This window comes from Aedes aegypti, chromosome 3, assembly GCF_002204515.2.
Source record: "Aedes aegypti strain LVP_AGWG chromosome 3, AaegL5.0 Primary Assembly, whole genome shotgun sequence".
In the NCBI taxonomy this organism is placed as follows: Eukaryota; Metazoa; Arthropoda; class Insecta; order Diptera; family Culicidae; genus Aedes; species Aedes aegypti.
Window position 1 is genome coordinate 156,515,466 of NC_035109.1, and position 14,336 is coordinate 156,529,801.

Genomic DNA, 14,336 nt, shown 5'->3' on the forward strand with positions numbered 1-14,336 from the left:
AAAAGCAGTAAACTGGAAGTGTTTACGTACACTAGCGCAACGCAGTAAACCAGAAATATTTATGCACACTAGCGCCACCTAGTGGAAGAATTTGGAACTTCGTTGGGTCCCTCGGGGAAGCTCAGTTCACTCTGAACAACTTTCTTGAAGACAGAAATTTTTTATCTCGTTTAGGTTCCGAGATATCATTCAATAGCAGTAAACAGGGAGTGTTTATGTACACTAGCGTCACGTAGTGGATGAATTTGGAACTATTCTAGGTCTCCCGGGAAAGCTTGGCTCACTTTGAACAACTTTCTCGAAGACAGGAATTTTATATCTCATTTAGGTTCCAAGTTATCCTTCAATAGCAGTAAACCGGAAGTGTTTACGTACACAAGCGCCACGTAGTGGATGAATTTGTAACTATGCTCGGTCTCTCGTGGAAGCTAGGCTCACTTTGAACAGCTTTCTCGAAGACAGGAATTTTCTATCTCGTTTAGGTTCCGAGATATCCTTCAATAGCAGTAAACCGGAAGTGTTTATGTACACTAGCGCCACGTAGTGGATGAAATTTGAACTTCTATGGATCTCTCGAGGAAGCTCGGCTCACTTTGAGCAACTTACTCGAGGACAGGATTTTTTTTCTCGTTTAGGTTCCGAGATATCCTCAATAGCAGTAAACCGGAAGTGTTAACGTACACTAGCGCCATGTAGTGGATGAATTTGGAACTATGCTTGGTCCCTCGGGGAAGCTTGGATCACTTTGAACAACTTTCTCGAAGACAGGAATTTTCTATCTCGTTTAGGTTCCGAGATATTCTCAATAGCAGTAAACCGGAAGTGTTTATGTGCACTTGCGCCACGTAGTGGATAAATTTGGAACTATGCTAGGTTCTTCAGAGAAGCTAGGCTCACTCTGAACAACTTTCTCGAAGACAGGAATTTTCTATCTCGTTTAAGTTCCGAGATATCCTCAATAGCAGTAAACCGGAAGTGTTTATGTGCACTTGCGCCACGTAGTGGATAAATTTGGAACTATGCTAGGTCCTTCAGGGAAGCTAGGCTCACTTTGAACAACATTCTCGAAGACAGGAATTTTATATCTCATTTAGGTTCCGAGATATCCTTCAATATCGACAAGCCGGAAGTGTTTACGTACACTAGCGCCACGTAGTGGATAAATTTGGAACTATGCTAGGTCCCTCGAGGAAGCTTGGCTCACTTTGAACAACTTTCTCGAAGACAGGAATTTTCTATCTCGTTTAGGTTCCGAGATATTCTCAATAGCAGTAAACCGGAAGTGTTTACGTACACTAGCGCCAAGTAGTGGATGAATTTGGAACTATGCTAGGTCCCTCGGTGAAGATAGGCTCACTATGAAAAACCTTATCGAAGACAGGAATTTTATATCTCGTTTAAGTTCCGAGATATCCTCAATAGCAGTAAACCGGAAGTGTTTATGTACACTTGCGCCACGTAGTGGATAAATTTGGAACTATGCTAGGTCCTTCAGGGAAGCTAGGCGCACTCTGAACAACTTTCTCGAAGACAGGAATTTTCTATCTCGTTTAAGTTCCGAGATATCATTCAATAGCAGTAAACCGGAAGTATTTATGTACACTAGCGCCACGTAGTGGATGAATTTGGAACTATGCTATGTCCTTCAGGGAAGCTAGGCTCACTCTGAACAACTTTCTCGAAGACAGGAATTTTCTATCTCATTTAGGTTCCAAGATATCCTTCAATATCGACAAACCGGAAGTGTTTACGTACACTAGCGCCGCGTAGTGGATGAATTTGGAACTATGCTAGGTCCCTCGGGGAAGCTAGGCTCACTTTGAAAAACCTTATCGAAGACAGGAATTTTCTATCTCGTTTAGGTTCCAAGATATCCTTCAATAGCAGTAAACCGGAAGTGTTTATGTGCACTTGCGCCACGTAGTGGATAAATTTGGAACTATGCTAGGTCCTTCAGGGAAGCTAGGTTCACTTTGAACAACTTTCTCGAAGACAGGAATTTTCTAGCTCATTTAGGTTCCGAGATATCCTTCAATATCGACAAACCGGAAGTGTTTACGTACACTAGCGCCAAGTAGTGGATGAATTTGGAACTATGCTAGGTCCCTCGGTGAAGATAGGCTCACTATGAAAAACCTTATCGAAGACAGGAATTTTATATCTCGTTTAGGTTCCAAGATATCCTCAATAGCAGTAAACCGGAAGTGTTTATGTACACTTGCGCCACGTAGTGGATAAATTTGGAACTATGCTAGGTCCTTCAGGGAAGCTAGGCTCACTCTGAACAACTTTCTCGAAGACGGGAATTTTCTATCTCGTTTAAGTTCCGAGATATCATTCAATAGCAATAAACCGGAAGTGTTTATGTGCACTTGCGCCACGTAGTGGATAAATTTGGAACTATGCTAGGTCCTTCAGGGAAGCTAGGCTCACTTTGAACAACTTTCTCGAAGACAGGAATTTTCTATCTCATTTAGGTTCCAAGATATCCTTCAATATCGACAAACCGGAAGTGTTTACGTACACTAGCGCCGCGTAGTGGATGAATTTGGAACTATGCTAGGTTCCTCGGGGAAGCTAGGCTCACTTTGAAAAACCTTATCGAAGACAGGAATTTTCTATCTCGTTTAGGTTCCAAGATATCCTTCAATAGCAGTAAACCGGAAGTGTTTATGTGCACTTGCGCCACGTAGTGGATAAATTTGGAACTATGCTAGGTCCTTCAGGGAAGCTAGGCTCACTTTGAACAACTTTCTCGAAGACAGGAATTTTCTAGCTCATTTAGGTTCCGAGATATCCTTCAATATCGACAAACCGGAAGTGTTTACGTACACTAGCGCCAAGTAGTGGATGAATTTGGAACTATGCTAGGTCCCTCGGTGAAGCTAGGCTCACTTTGAAAAACCTTATCGAAGACAGGAATTTTCTGTCTCGTTTAAGTTCCGAGATATCTTCAATAGCAGTAAACCGGAAGTATTTATGTACACTAGCGCCACGTAGTGGATGAATTTGGAACTATGCTATGTCCTTCAGGGAAGCTAGGCTCACTCTGAACAACTTTCTCGAAGACAGGAATTTTCTAGCTCATTTAGGTTCCGAGATATCCTTCAATATCGACAAACCGGAAGTGTTTACGTACACTAGCGCCAAGTAGTGGATGAATTTGGAACTATGCTAGGTCCCTCGGGGAAGCTAGGCTCACTTTGAAAAACCTTATCGAAGGCAGGAATTTTCTATCTCGTTTAGGTTCCAAGATATCCTTCAATAGCAGTAAACCGGAAGTGTTTATGTGCACTTGCGCCACGTAGTGGATAAATTTGGAACTATGCTAGGTCCTTCAGGGAAGCTAGGCTCACTTTGAACAACTTTCTCGAAGACAGGAATTTTCTAGCTCATTTAGGTTCCGAGATATCCTTCAATATCGACAAGCCGGAAGTGTTTACGTACACTAGCGCCAAGTAGTGGATGAATTTGGAACTATGCTAGGTCCCTCGGGGAAGCTAGGCTCACTTTGAAAAACCTTATCGAAGACAGGAATTTTCTATCTCGTTTAAGTTCCGAGATATCCTCAATAGCAGTAAACCGGAAGTGTTTATCTGCACTTGCGCCACGTAGTGGATAAATTTGGAACTATTAAAAAAGACACCGACACGTTAATGCTTCCAGTGGACGATTTGCCCTTTGAAGGAAGCACCACACTAGACAACGGACTAGCATGCAACGCCCAGTGGCACAGTCGAAAATTTTTCCGGACTGAAGCGGGAATCGAACCCACACCCCTTGACTCGATGCGGCTAAATGCTTGGTAACACTAACCGCACGGCCACGAAGCCCACAACTATGCTAGGTCCTTCAGGGAAGCTAGGCTCACTCTGAACAACTTTCTCGAAGACAGGAATTTTCTATCTCGTTTAAGTTCCGAGATATCCTTAATAGCAGTAAACCGGAAGTATTTATGTACACTAGCGCCACGTAGTGGATGAATTTGGAACTATGCTATGTCCTTCAGGGAGGCTAGGCTTACTCTGAACAACTTTCTCGAAGACAGGAATTTTCTATCTCGTTTAGGTTCCGAGAAATCCTTCAATATCGACAAACCGGAAGTGTTTACGTACACTTGCGCCAAGTAGTGGATGAATTTGTAACTATGCTTGGTCCCTCGGAGAAGCTAGGCTCACTTTGAACAACTTTCTTGAAGACAGGAATTTTATATCTCGTTTAGGTTCCGAGATATCCTCATAGCGTCTAAACAACGTTTAGCGGCGTAGTGATGAAACTATGCTAGTCTCGGGAGGCTATTACTGAACACTTCTGAAGACAGATTTCTATCTCGTTTAGTTCGAGAATCTCATATCGAAACGCTACATTGCGCTGTGATGATTGTAACTATGCTGTCCTCGGAGAGCTAGCTCATTTGAACAACTTTCTGAAGACGAATTTTTATCTCTTTAGGTCCGAATATCCTCAAGTAGCGTAAGGAGTGTTAACGTTACTAGCCGCGTAGTGGATAAATTTTGGAATTATGCTAGGTTCCCTCGGGGAAAGCTAGGCTCAGTCTGAACAACTTTTCTCGAAGACCACCGCCACGTAGTGGTGGAATTTTTGTATCATTACATATACCATAAGGAAGCGAGCACTGCCCTGTACAACTCTCTTGAAGACAGAACCCTTCTAGCTGGTCAAAATTTTGAAATATCCGGCCGCAAACCTAGTTCCGGAATAATCAACTTGCATGCAACGCTTGTATACAACCAGCAACCAGCTTGTAAGATGGGCAAAAAATGTGGAACTTTTTGATCCGGCCAATTCTCAGCCATGGTGGCATAAAATTTCAATCGGTCTTCACTAAACGCATCCAGGATAGTAAACGGTTGCAATGGTGAAACAATTATGAAAATTGATTGATTATCAGCTGAGATATCGTCGTGCGAAGGTTACCGTCCACATTTTTTGCCCATGTCGGTACTTAGCGTGTTAACAGAAATTCATGTACCGTAAAGTGCCGTAATTCAGCGCAGTTAAGGAATAAAACGATTCAAATGGTTAACTAAAAAAAGTATTGCATCAATAAAAAAAGCTTTATGAGTGAATCGCTAGCAAATCCATTTTAGATTATGGGAAAAATATAAACTAGACTGTATTCATAATTTGAAATTGAGATTTTTTTGAAATAGTTCACTTGTAGAAATTGCCTAATTCCTTCCTAATTCCTAAACTTTTGAAACGCTTTTCCATATTCCGCGCAGAAGAACGCCTAATTCCGCGCACTCGCGAAGCAATCAAATTAACATTAGTTTCAATGTAAGGCAGAATTCATTCATTACTTAACGAATGAAATAGAAAATTTACAACCATCTCCACCCTCCATAATACTTTTTGTATGAAAACAAGTAAATTTTTGTATGAGCCGTTTAGTTTTATTTCTTATATTTTTATGACTATCACATGAAACAAAGATAAACATTTGTTATGGTTTTTTCATTAACGTGGCATTGATACTTGTGAATTTCATATAGGGGAATGTGGGGCAGTTTGGAGACCTTAAGGAAATTCGATAGAAGTGCAGAAAATATTATAGAATTATCAGTTCTTTGTACTATTTCCAACAATTTATAGATCTGCACGATTTCCGTTGTCCTATAATGTTCACGAATGAATGAATGATTTTTCAAAATTTGTAATTTTTCGTGTCGATTTTTTATTGATGGGATGATATGAGCACCCTATTTTAAATGGTATAGTACTAAATTCGGTTTTTTCATCTACTTATAGGTATTCTACTAAACAGCTCGAAGATTTATTACCCTATTTTAGATTGTGAAATTATCTCATAGAATCATGTAATTTAATTATTTTGTTCACTCAACTGGAAAGTAATTAGTGTTTAAAAACACTCTTTGCAAAAAGATTAAATTTTAGAGAACATTGTAACAATCAATCATCAACATTCTACCATTGAACTCGTGAGCGGACTACTGGAACATGAGCGGATACTGGTAAATTTGTTGATGGTATTTCGAGTATAATTTATTCATTTTTCTATTACTTTAGAAAACTGACTTATAACATACATATTGCTTAATTTCCTTGCCAGCTTTGGATTTGCATTTTACTTCAGTTGAAATTCAAAAAATGTATGCAGTTTTCAAGAGGTGCTCATTCCAATTCATTGGCGAAACCGCCCCGATTTCCCACTATAGGTATTTGTATTCTGCATTGTTCATACAACACAAGAACCAGTTCGCATTATTGCTTGGAATCGATATGTCTTAAAAAAATAAATCAATTGTATCCGTTAATGCCACGGGTACCTGAAACTTAAATCTGTTAAGCAAACTAGAAACCTCAGAAGATCCATAAAGTTTATCCATAAATTACGTTTCACAAAATATGGCCATTTGCATTCTCTCTTCCCCGTATAGTGGTAATCACGCCCAATGGTATGGGTGCCCTAGTGTAGATGTAGTTGTGAACCTTAGAGGAAAACAATATGCACTCAGTTTCGAAAAGCACCCAGAATCCGGGTAAAGATTTTTCAAATTTTGTAATATTTCCATATGCATTTTGATGAGTCTGGAAAGCGTGTGCAAGTTTCTTTGAGGAAAACAAAAACAAACTGTGTATGACGAGCATATGCTAGTTTTCGTGTGTTCAAATTTCTCTAAGCTCTATATCATACTTTTTGTTATTTGTGGTTCACAATGTTAAGTAAATTTTGTGTGCACAGATGTATAGATTCTCTCCTCTTGTGGTATATTGTTCAGACAACAATTTTAATATTTTTATGGGCTTTGGTCTTTGGATAAACTTTTCCTCTCACCATGAATGACCACGTGGTTTCTGGACGGTCGCTTTTAGTTTCCCTGTAAGTGAGCTTTCCCGAGATTCTGCTTGCCCGTGAAACGTATTTATGCATGAAGACACTTTTCATTGAAATAGTTAGATGTGAAGACGAATATAGTATGTTTAACTTGTTTATTGTTCAGCGAAGAACAGTGCGCGGAATTAGGGCATTATAAAAAAACGTGACCTAATTCCGCGCATTACTTTTTGGGATGAGACTCAATAATTATGCTAATATTTGATAAGATTTCATAGAAGCATCATGAAACATATCTGTAGCAAGTAGTTCCATAGAAAATTGCATAAAAATAAAACATTTTCAATAAAAAAATCGCTTTTGTTTTTGTCCTACAGTCTTAGCACGGACGCTAAGGAAATTAGAAAAATGGCGTCAACTTCGACGGGCCTCCACTGATTATTTTTTTACTCCGCGAAAAAATGCCTTATTTGCTTTTATTGATGATTCGAACTTATTCTAAATAGTAGTAGCATCAAATGGCATTGAAAGTTGTTGCAATATCGATGTGTATTTCCATATATAAATCGTTTTGTATGAAATGCGCGGAATTAGGCAATGCGCTGAATTAGGGCACTTTACGGTACAAAGGGATGTTATTGTGTTTTTGTAAGTTTGTGACGTTTAATTATCCAATATATTAGTTTTTTCACAAATAACTATTTTTCGGTTTATGCCTGATTTTGAGTAGCATACGGTGACGTGTAATCTTCCCCTGTATGATTTTATATTTACATGAAATGAACATATATCTAATCACATATTGAAGATTATAGTAATAACCAAATCAAGTAAACTGGAAATCGTAAGGGAATGACAACTTGAAGTTACATAATTACTTAACACAACTTAAAACAACTCAGTTTTGCATCGTATTTAATTACAACGCAAACTGAATATTTATACAATTTTACAATAACAATTTTATATGATCACTGGTTTGCTGGGTAGGTATGTATAGTGGTCCAAATCTATATTCGCACTGCGGTATGTGCAAACATTGGTGATGTCGGAGAAGAATATTCCATCCATTAGATCGTGGTCGATTTGGTTTTTGGTTTGATTGTCGGGTGATCTCCAGGTGGCGAGAGATTAAGGTGCTTCCTCAGACAACCAGAAGTCGCATAACAATTCACGAACAAAGTCGTTTATTAGTATAAATCGCACCACACCTGCACTACATGGTGTGCAAAATCGTTTGACCGACGATTTTCCTCGCATAAAACGTTTTTCTATGGGTTCATGTACACATTTCGTTTCGTCCCGCATACACATACAAAGTAAGTTGGATCAATCCGTAGCAGCTGTCAAATCAATTTTGTTGTTACAAATTAAGCCGTATAAGAGTACAGATTAGTTCGCAATAAAATATACACACTCGCATTGCATACTACTTTTCATCATATAAAACATGCACGTATATCACCTCCACTTTTACATACGGCCTTTTCGCGACATCTTATACGTGAAACTTTGCGCATATAAGCATCGAATAACGCAAAAGGTGCTTTCGTTATCTGTACATTCTGGTTGTGTGGGTTGGACCATACCACGAGAGGCTGCATAGTTGACGTATCGTTAGCCGATCACCGGTCTGTAAATTTCCTCTCGTCCTACCTGTGCGTTTGTATCACCAACGACCTCGGATTCCTGCAATTTAGAGGTATACGCCACTCGATAATCAAGAAGGAGCTAGGAAAAGTTCTTGTTTCGTGTAAACTGTATTTTGAAGAGCTTTCTGTCTGCCGGCAACAAGATGAAGGCGATCAACACGTTTGCTGTGTCCCTGTTGACGTATAGTTTCGGGGTGGTAAAGTGAACCAAGGCTGAATTGGAGGCGATCGAACGAGCAATACGAGTGACGTTCACCAAGCGGCGCATCGTCCATTGAGAGAGTCACACTGCCACGTGCAGCAGGAGGAAGAGCTTCGGGCATATTTCGTAGAAAGCCAGAATCGCCACGAAATTTATCGCACTGTATGCGAAGCTGACCACGGTTTCAGCGCCCTGCATCTGACACAGGATGATTACCAGCTAAACTGCGGCATCAATAACGTCGATGAGATGGATGATCGCAACATGGAAGCAGAAGGAGTTGCATGGAACGCACCCCCATCAACTGGAGCTCGGGCATATCGATAAGGTGGTGTCAAACGCGTGGCTGTTCAGTACAACTAGATCAAGATTGTGCATCAAAAGCTTGCCCTTAAGCACAATTTGATGGACCGTTTTGTGCCCTACTACAAGTACCTTCCTGAACCGGTACTGGAAAATAGTTGCGTACAGCTGTACTGGAATTGCAAGATCACAACGGACGTCCTCATCCGTGCCAACCGCTTCGACGTTGTAATCTACGACTAAGGATGAAACGAGTAACACTCATCGCTGTACCGCTGGACCTTCTTCTTGTTTAGCTGTGATTATTTGCATAAACATGGATCTATGGAATATCTAAAATAAGAGTACAATATAAGTACTACTCTCTTCAATTTCTGTTATTGAAGTATCATACATAATTTAATAATTTCGTAATATGATTGGAAACATGTTTTCTATAATTTATTGGAAAATTTTCAGCCATCTTTGAATATTTTTCACATTTTGGGTAGTGAGAAAATTGGTGTGTTTGAATTCTTTTCAAATGCCTCCTAATACCAAATAATGAAAAAAACACCTCTGTATTAAATATCAAAGATATACACAGCACTAACATGAAACCATTAAATGTTGCTCACTGGTTCAGAACCCAAAAAACGTGCGTTTTTTTTTTAATTTTCGATGTCTAAACGTAATTTAAGAAGGGTGGTATGTTCTAAAGAGTTGGAGGATATCGCTTAAACTTTATTTTGATATAATTGTGATCTAGCCACCTAGCAGTGTAGTGTGAAAATATTGTTTTCTATATTTGCTCAAATCGAGTAGACGTCTTCAGCAAAGTTGTAGATAATGATAATTGAAAATTTTCTTCCAGCCAAAGCTTTTCATTCAGCAGCAAGGTGATCGGAATCTTCAAGTTCAAGTGCCGACGGGGCCAGAAGCGATTCTGGATTCGCTTGCCGGCAATATAAAAGAATTCCGGTATGAGGTCGAGACCGGCAGCACATTTGCTGCTTGGTTCGCTCGATACGACGATCTCTTTGCTCGTGATGCTGCTAGGTTAGACGATGCCGCGAAGGTTAGACCAAAGACAAATTAGACTGTTGATGCAGAAATTGGGAACCACTGAGCATGAATGCTTCATCAGTTTTATCGTGCCAAAAGCGCCCAAGGACTTTACGTTCAACGAAGCGGTGGTCAAGTTGAAGAGCTTGTTCGGTGCTGCGGAGTCGGTGCTTACCAAGCGTTACCGTTGCAAGGGGGCGACAGAAGATTATTTTTCTTAGGCATGCCGTGTTAATAAATGCTGTGTGGAATTCGAGTTAGGAAAGAAGAAGAATTCAAAAGTTTAATGTTTGTGTATGGATTGAAATCCTAAGCTAATGCGGAAGTGCGAACGAGGCTTCTTTCTCGCATAGAGGAGCGCGCAAACGTTACGTTAGAGTAATTGTCAACCGAATGTCAGCGATTGCTCAACCTTCGACAAGACACGGCTATGATCGAAGGAAGTGGAAGTTCGGTGAACCAAATCAGGCGACACCAGCGGCTCCAGAAGCGTGCTAGTCCGAGACAGGAAAGTTCGTCGAAGCCTCAGCTTGCAAGCAGCACTCCAAAGAGACCATCAGGTCCATGCTGGAGCTGTGGTGGAATGCATTATAGTCGGGATTGCAGTTTCAAGACTCACCAGTGTGCGGACTGCAGTCGGTATGGCCATAAAGAGGGCTAGGGTGTTTGATGTATTTTGGACAGAGCGTTACGAGTATGTATATAATTTGGCCACCTTCATTTGATTCTGCCATAAGTGGCCAAATTATAAACGCGTAACGGTCTGTCCAAAATACTTTGATCACCCTATTGTGCAAGTGCGAAGAAACCAGCGAAATTAGTGTGATTTCCGTGGACACTTGGAAGCGACTAGGAAAACAATCCGTACGCTCGCCGTCCGTTAAAGCGAAGGCCGCCTCCGAAGACAATTTAAAGTTAGTGTCGGAATTCGATTGTTCGATTACGGTGAACTCAAGTACTCAAGTCGGTACGGTTTTTGTAGTGAATCGTGACCTGCATATTTTGGGGTTGGATTTGATAGACGCTTTCCAGTTGGATACAGTACCGATCAATGCGTTATGTAACAAGGTCACGGGTTCTCCTACTCTCGTCGAACGAATAAAGACTGAGTTTCCAGAAGTATTCAGTACGTCCCATGGCAAGTGCATGAAAGCAACCGTCAACTTAGAGCTAAAGCCGAATCAACAACCAGTGTTCCGTCCTAAACGCCCGGTGGCGTACTCGGTGTATCAAGCGGCGGATGACGAGTTGGACCGTCTCGAGCGGATGAAGATAATAACCCCAGTGGACTATTCGGAGTGGGTCGTTCCGATTGTGTTCGTCCGAAAAACGAACGGCAATATTCGAATCTGTGGAAATTACTCCACTGGGCTAAACGATGCGTTGCATCCGAACCATTACACCTTTCCGCTACCGCTGGACATTTTTATGAAGCTCGGCAACTGCAAAGTCTTCAGTATCATCGATATGTCGGAATCCTATTTGCAGTTGGATGTCGATGAACCCACTAGCAAGATGCTGTCTATAAATACACACCGGGGCATTTACAGAGTAAACCGCCTTGCGCCCCGCTTCAAAGCAGCACCTGGCCGCATTAAATGTTGAGCTGGCAAATGTGGGTACAGTGAGTACCTTCCGCAAATATGGTGCAAAATCGATTATCGACGTAACGTTTTGTAGTCCTAACCTTTTGGGTACCATGAGCTGGCGCGTTGATGACGGTTATACTCATAGCGATCATCAATCGATTTGCTATAGTATAATACCAGGCGGGCGGAAGGCAGCGCGATGTAACTCGACCCAAGCCCGAGGATGGAAAACAACGCGCTTCGACGGCGAAGTATTCACTGAAGCCCTGAGGCGCGAACGGAGCACTCTGGACCTAAACGGTGAAGAGCTAGTTGCTGTGATATCACGAGCGTGTGATGCTTCCATGCGGAGAAAATCCCCTCCTAGAGAGAACAGGCCGCCGGTGTACTGGTGGTGCGAATCAATCAAATCTTCGAGCAATCTGCTTTCGGGCTAGACGAAGAATGCAACGCGCACGCACAGAAACACAAAGAGAAGAACGCGGTGCAGCATTTAGAGAGGGCTAACTTTGCGCTCTCACAAATGGAAATCAAGAGTCGAAAACGGGCATGCTTTGATAGTCTATGCAAGAGAGCCAATTCTAGTTCATGGGGTGACGCCTACGGAGTGGTAATGGCTAAGACCAAAGGTGCCATAACGCCCCAAGAGAAGTCGAGTTGCTGCGATCGATAATCGATGTACTCTTCCCGCACCATCCTATAAGCCCATGGCCCCCAGCGCCGTATGCGGCAGATGAAGGTGACGAAGTGGCGAGAAGTCGTGAAATCATTCGCGTCAAACAAGGCACCGGGACCCGATGGTATCCCGAATGTTGCCTTAAAAGCGGCAGTGAACGCGGATCCGGACATGTTCAGAACCACGACGCAACGCTGCATTGATCAAGGAACCTTCCCGGATGTATGGAAGCGACAGAAATTGATGCTACTACCAAAAACGGGGAAACCAGTTGACCCGTCGGCGTATAAACCTATCTGTCTACTAGATACTACGGGCAACTTATTGATTGGTTGATTCTCAACAGGCTAGTACCGTATACGGAGAGTGCGGATGGCCTGTCCAACAACCAGTTTGGATTCAGAAAATGTAAATCTACTCTGGACGCCATCCAGTCGGTCGTTCAGACAGCTGAGGGGGCAATCGAGCATAAAAGGAGCGGCATCTGTTACTGCGCGGTTGTTACTCTGGATGTGAAGAATGCGTTCAACAGCGCAAGCTGGGGAGCAATAGCACACGCACTTCACCGTCTCAAGGTACCGGTGTAGTTGTGTAAGCTTCTAGAAAGCTATTTTGATGGTAGGATTCTGTCATACAGTAGAATCCTACCATCAAAAAAGGGGTCAGAAAAGCGTTCGAATTACCGCGGGAGTACCTCAAGGTTCTATCCTGGGCCCGCTGTTATGGAATACGATGTACGATGATGTACTGAGGCTGCCCCTTCCGACGTGTGTTAAGCTTCGCCGACGATATCACCCTGGTGGTCTATGGTGAATCGATGGAGGAAGTAGAGTTGACAGCAGCGCACTCTATTTCCATAGTTGAAGAATGGATGAAGTCTAGGAAACTAGGACTGGCCTGTCACAAGACTGAGGTGGTGGTGGTGGACAACAACCGCAAGTCCGAGCAACGGGCGCTTAGGTAGGTAATTGCACCATAGAGTCCAAGCGATCCCTTAGGCATCTTGGGGTAATGATCGATGACAAGCTCAGCTTCGCTAGCCACGTTGAATATGCCTGTAAAAGGGCATTTACGGCTATAGCAGCGCTTTCGAGGATGATGGCTAACAGCTCTGCTGTAATTGCCAACAAACGCAAGCTACGTGGCGCTATCCATACTATGGTATGGAGGACCAATCTGGTCAAAAGCGCTTAGAACGAGCAGAAACCTAAAGCGGTTGGAAAGCACGTACAGGATAATGTGCTTAAGAGTAGCAAGTGCTAACCGGACGGTGTCTTAAGAGGCCGTGTGCACCATTGCCGGGATCACGCCCATCTGGCTCATCATCAAGGAAGATGTTCAATGCTTCAACCAAAGAGGTACCAGAGGATTCCGCGACACGTGTAAAGAGGAAACGCTCAGAAGCTGGCAGCAGGAAAGGGATAACTCCACTAAGGGTAGATGGACCCATCGGCTTATACCAAATGTGTCAGATTGGTATAGTAGAAACCGTGGGGAAGTGAACTTCCACCTGACGCAGTTTCTGTCAGGACATGGTTGCTATAGACAGTACCTGCATAGGTTCAAGCACTCAGAATCTCCTGCGTGCCCCAATTGTGCTGGTGTGGAGGAAACAGCGGAGCATGTCGTGTTCGATTGCCCTCGAATCAACTACGCATATAGAAATTATCTGAAAATGTTGTGGAAAAATATAAAGTTGGTGCAATCTCAGGTGCAATCTATATTGAAAAATAAGAGCATGAGCATTCAACCCAAATAGCAACTGCAAAAAGTGAATTATGTTCATGTTTTATATGAAAAATGAATAATCTGTGCAGTAGGGATGAATACGGAAAGTGTACCAGTGTATCAACTTCAGGATATATCCTATATCTTACTTGGCGTAATAAAGAACTACTATGGCCATATTTTAAACACGTACCTTGTATTCATTTTTTCATGTAGAAAAATACTAGATAATTATAAACATTTGTATGAAAAGATGAACTATAAACTTTGAGCGATATTTTCTCAAATTTTTTAGTAAATTTATTATTCAGTAGTTTATTTT

General features: G+C 41.9%; 1 protein-coding gene across 6 annotated transcripts in view; it reads left to right on the forward strand.

Annotated features, from left to right (window-relative positions):
* Positions 1-14,336, forward strand: part of LOC5573886 (calcium/calmodulin-dependent protein kinase kinase 1) — a 471,871-nt gene that overhangs the window by 427,775 nt on the left and 29,760 nt on the right. The gene's annotated exons all lie outside the window — the stretch shown is intronic.